The sequence below is a fragment of the Rosa rugosa genome, chromosome 7 (assembly GCF_958449725.1).
Source record: "Rosa rugosa chromosome 7, drRosRugo1.1, whole genome shotgun sequence".
In the NCBI taxonomy this organism is placed as follows: Eukaryota; Viridiplantae; Streptophyta; class Magnoliopsida; order Rosales; family Rosaceae; genus Rosa; species Rosa rugosa.
Window position 1 is genome coordinate 29,508,133 of NC_084826.1, and position 5,886 is coordinate 29,514,018.

The following is a 5,886-nucleotide window of genomic DNA, read 5'->3' on the forward strand; positions in this document are numbered from 1 at the left end:
GCATATTCACTTGAACCTTCTTGAAGATTTCCAAGATCTCTTGATCAGATTTATCTTTCTTCGTCTTGGCAAACCTGCTTGGGAAAGGTATAGAAACAACTGGGTTAGTCTTAACTAAACCACTAGAGTTAGGAATTGTACCTTTGGGTGCCTCAGCTTGGGGCACGTTAACTTCCACCCTTGATGTAGCTAGGTCCTTCTCAACATCCTCCTTAGACACCTCCACAACGTCTTCTTCTTCATTATGGGCCGCTTGGGCCTTCTTGTGGGCTCTGGGAGGATCAACTAGTACGCGTCCACTCCTAGTGATGATGGCTTGGGCGTGCTCATTCCTTGGGTTAGGCACTGTGTTGCTTGGTAGCTTCCCTGTTTCAGCAATCCGACCCATGAAATCCACCACTTGGCCCATTTGATTCTTGAGCTCTGCAATATCCTTTGAATGGGTCGCCTGTCCTACAACCAAAGCTTGAGTAGCCGTGTTAAGTTGTTGTTGCCCCGCAGCAAGGGACTTCAACAGTTCATCATAATTAGGGGCACTCAAAGTATTAGAAACAGGAGGTGGAGGGACAGAATTGGGAATACGAAAAGTTTGAGGTACTTGAGGCCTCAAAAACAACCCTGGTGGGCGCTGAGAATTCTGACCTGGGCCTTGAGGTGGTCTCAAGGTGTTATCATTGTTGGCCCAACGAAAGTTGGGGTGATCTCTGAGCCCAGGATTGTACGTATTGGAGTAAGGGTTGTACCTCGGGCCGCCTTGACCTCCATGATACCCTAGGGCGTTAACAGATTCCCATCCTTCTGGAGAGGCAAGCTGGGGACATTTATCAGTGGGGTGCCCTTGAGTCGAGCACATCCCACACACTTGAGCCATTGCTCCTCCTCCATTACCGTTTAAGACTTGAGACAGCAGAGTAGACATCTTGTTGACCTTGTCTTCCAGAGCAGAGTTAGTGGACACCTCATGTACCCTCCGTTGAGAGGAAAGCATCCCCTCATATTGCTGATAGTTTAGTGCACGATTAGTAAGTAGCTCCTTTGCATAAGCAGGTGTCTTATCCATAAAGGACCCTCCAGCAGCAGCATCTAACAGACCACGCTCATTAGCGGTTAGTCCTTCATAAAAATAGGTAAGGAGGGACCCCTCACTCATCCCATGGTTAGGGCATGATGCTACAAGGCTTTTAAATCTATCCCAATAATTGCAGAAATTCTCCTCATGTCCTTGCGTGATTCCACTAATCTGCTTCCTCAAAACAGTGACCTTTGAGGCAGGAAAGTACTTCGTAAGGAACTCGCCCTTCATCCTATCCCAAGTGTTGATAGTCCCAGCAGGCAGCTCAAATAGCCAAGTCTTGGCCTTGTCCTCCAAAGTAAAGGGAAATGCCTTCATCTTCAAGATATTGATATCAGCCCCTCTAGGGCACATACTCCCACAGACAAACTCGAACTCCTTGAGATGCTTGTTGGTGTCTTCACTACTCATCCCATGAAACTTGGGTAGGTGATGCAGAAACCCACTCTTTAACTCAAAATCATCATTAAGCCCCTCTCCTGGTTCTGGATAGGCAATGCATAAGGGCGCAGCACCCCCACCTGTAGGATTAGACAGTTGCCTAATAGTCTCAGCCATTGGTGCTTGTACTTGCTCAACACGGGCGTGCTCTTCCTCTTCCTCCTCTTCTGTGTTCGCAACGTCCTCTTCAGTGACCTCCTCTTCTTCCTCTTCAAAGACTTGTTCTTCTCCTTCTTCAGAATGGTCAGGTTTGTTGATCTCCTCGGTTGATCTAGTTGAGGAGTTATAACCTGAATAGCTAGAGTCCTGAGAATCCTTCCTTTCTAGAGGAGGGCGGTCTGAAAAAGTGAGTTCTGCCCTTTGCCTAGCATGTTCCAATTTTTCAAAGAGCTCCTTAGTCTTATCAGAGACAGTGGACATTCATGGACCTTTAAGACCAAATCAAGTGTTAGTAACATATACAAGGTTCGAAATACAAACATTATGTCTTTCCTACTTTCTAAGTTACTTTAACATTTACATACTTAGGTACTAGAACAGAGGACCTCGTTTGTGCAATGGGACTATAGAACAGCTACCCTCGACAAGGTCATGTTTAATCCAATATACCTTAAGCATGTCACACAACGTTTTTTTTTTTTTTTAAAGTTTGTTATAAACTTAGTTAATATCTCAATTGATTCCAAGTTGTAAGTTGAGCCCAATAGAAACCACTACTATTGGTGAGATACGATATAGGGATAGTCGCCTAGACATAAGTCTCTTTCCTTTGTTTCAGAAGGCTGGATGGCCAGATTAAGAGGTAAGTGAGAGGGAGGACTCATTTTGGTGATACTACGGAGGCTACTCCCTCATTGAGGTTTACGCCCCTATCGGCTACTCCCACATAGTGGTTTACGCTCATTCTATAGTATCTCTGAGATCCAATTGAACCCATCACCCAGGGTCCCAATCTAAGACACCATCCGCATGTGCCCCTTACTCAGCTGGGAAATTAACTTATGTGTTAGACCGTTCTCCAAGTGCTAATAAAGGCCGCCCTCAATCTCAAGAGACCTTAGGAAGGTACTAATGAAGGGTTTAGGCCAATATTAACAAAAGGGCCCTTGTCTACTCATACGATTGTACACACTTACAACAATTAAGTATTTAACTAAATTCATGACAACATACAATTTACAACAATTAAGTATATTAATCTAAGTGAAACACATACAATTTACAACATGCTTAAAAAAAAAAACTCATTCTACAATTTACAATATACAATTTACAACATGCTTAAAAACTTCTACAAATTGTACAACAATTATAAAAGACATGCTTAATTTTGTAACACTCATAAAACTTAAACTAAATCACAATTATAGCTTGGCCTAACATACATCGCAATTTGTCACCATTCCACAAGTGTAGTACAAAAATTTAGCAGGCATTCTATATACAACAAAATTGATGACACTTTAAGGGCAAGGGATTTTAACAATCCCCGGCAACGGCGCCAAAAATTGATACGGCTAAAATAGCCTCACAATTTAACCCTGCAAAATGTAGTTGTCAGTATAGGATAAGCAGGGATCGTTCAGTCCGGGGATTGTAGGGTACACCTACACAAAAAGGTCAATTAACAAATAAAAGAATTAAATGGGGGTTTTGAGATTTGGTTCCTAATCTACTTAAAATAAAAACAAAACAAATAAAACTATATACAATGATCGACTTCCCTAACCTACACCAATACCACTCAGAAATTCATTTCAACATGCTACAAAACTGTGCCCATCTTGAATGCATAGATAAGAGCCCAAATGAAAAGCCTCAGCGGATCAATCCATTTATCTGATTCGTTCTAATGTAGGCTTGGATCGGAAAAGTCCTTACCAAGCCTAATACTACTAATTTTCGAAAACACTCAGCGTAATTCTCTTAACTAGTAGTATTATCTAACCCTCGAATCAACTCACACGTGCAAATTAACCATTACACATAGAATTTAACACGTAATTTCCAGAATCGTTTAATCATTAAAGCATGATTTTTACCACTTTTTAAAACTAATTGCTACTTGTTTAACTCTGCGCCTTAACAAATAACAATTACCCTTGGCAAATTAATCAAACACACAAGAATACTCAGCGTGATTCTAGAATGCAAACTTATTAACCTAACTCTGAAAATTACCTAAACACGTAAAAGGGCACAAGATTGTGACATGCATCATCAAAGAATTCTCGAAATTAACTCAATAATAAACTGAAAATCTCAAAAATATTAATAAAAATATTCTGAAAATCTCATGTCTCCAATTACACAACTCGCAGATCCAAACACAGAAAACCGAAATAAAAATTGTAAGTAGAGTCATAGTTACACTTTGAAGCTTTCCTCAGCGGCTTGGCAACAAGGTGATAAACTCGTCTCTGCTATGGTGGTGGAGCGTCCTTGACTCAGCGCCTTTAGAGCTTTGTAGATTGATGGATGGATGGTGGTCACGGTCTTGTAGGTGTTGGAGATTTGAGGAGTGAATTGGGCAAAGTCTCGGAAAAGTTTTTTGGCCAGGAAGTGATAGGCCGGGAAGTGATAATAATTCTGGTCTGGACGTTGCCTATTTATAGGGGAGCAGTGGTTGGCTTTTGTCAATCATACCCTTTACCATTGGACGGATGGGATTGCATCATAATTCCTTTAATTTCCCAACTGAAACGTCTCCTTTATGGCCTTAACTTCTCTCATAATGGGGTCTTTTAACAGCTTAAACGTCTTTCTCCTTTATTTATTTTCCAGTTGAAACATCTTTCTCCTTTATTCCATAACTGAAAAACGTTTTTCTCCTTTATTCTCCAACTGAAAACGTCTTTCTCTTTTATTTATTTTCCAGTTGAAACATCTTTTTCCTTTATTCCCCTTCTTCATTGCTTGGTCAAACGTCTTTAAATGCTTTATTTTCTGATTCCATCGTTGCTGTTTCCAAGAGTTCCACCAGCCAAGGTTTCCTACAACAAGCAGGAGAATATCAGAATTTTCTAGAGAAAATAAAGGGAATTAAAATGTAAAGACCGCAAAAACAGTCGACAGTGAGGAATCCTGATCTAGCTAGGATTTTTCATGAATTTATCTTTTTCCGCTTATTTCACACCAAACACTCTATAAGACTCTAAAAACAACTCAATGACTCAAAACACGAAACTAAACGAGAAACAAGGCTAAAATGGGGCATATACTCAATAATATCGTCGCACTTTATGCTCCTATCAAGAGGTGCTTCGAGATGGTGTCTGTGTTACATGAAAGCTTTGTCAGTTCATGCTTTTGTCAAAAAACATAAAAAAAATCAAAGTGTTGGCGGAGGCTAACATAACAAGTTCAAAGTCTTGGAAGATTAAAGAAATAAATTTGGCGGTGGCTTTCTTGTCTTAATCAAGACTAATCAAGGTGAACAAGACAAAAGGTTCAACCTTGTGGTCTGGAGTATTGGAACAAAACAAAAGAAACAAAATTAATGAAAGCAAGCTTTGTTTCTTTGTAAATTAAAAGAACAAGCTTTTGCGTTCAGTACAAAAGCATCAAAATTGAAAACAACATCGGAGTTCAGAGGCAATGATTACCAGGCCACAATGAAAGGGTAGGTGTTTTGTCTCTCCAGAACATCAACAATCATGCAAAGAGTGAAATTGGGGATAAGAGTTCATATGATTCAAACCTTCAAACTGGGCGAGTGAAGCAAATTTGGTCACACTGTGTTCTTGCTGGGAGACGGCTTTCATAAAACTTGAATACCCAAACTTAATTCGCCGGAATCGCTTACCCAAACTTCTATACCCCAAGCATGCTTTGCTAGAATCGCCGGAGGATGAGCGAAAGAGAGGGTGAGCTTGAGAGGGTGAAAGGGATTGAGGGTGGATTGAGAGATTGAGGTTCATGAGAGTGAGAGCATGCGAGGGTGATAGTGAATGAGAGTGAGAGGCAATATTTGTTTTTGTGGATCTAGGGTTTGTTTTTTTCAGCTAAGGGAAAAGGTTAATTTGTTCTCTAGCAAAACGAGAGGGAAAGCTCGGTTTTGTTTTTCAGCTAAGGGAGGGAATACTTTAGATTAGGGTTTCGAGGATTTTCAACGCACCAAATTAATTGATTTTTTTTTTAGGGGGTTTTCAGACAACATATATCATTGTATGTGTTGTCCCAAATTTTGCAAATTTCAATTTTGAGCCTGTGTTGGCTTAGGGAAATAGAGACGACCCGTTTAACTCGTATGTCGTCTGACGTCTCAGACGACATATAAATTCAATATGTCGTCTGTTCTGTGTCGTCTGATTCACTTTCTCCTACTAGCGTTTTTTGTTCTTGAATCAAAGATTATGTTTTGTGGTACCTTG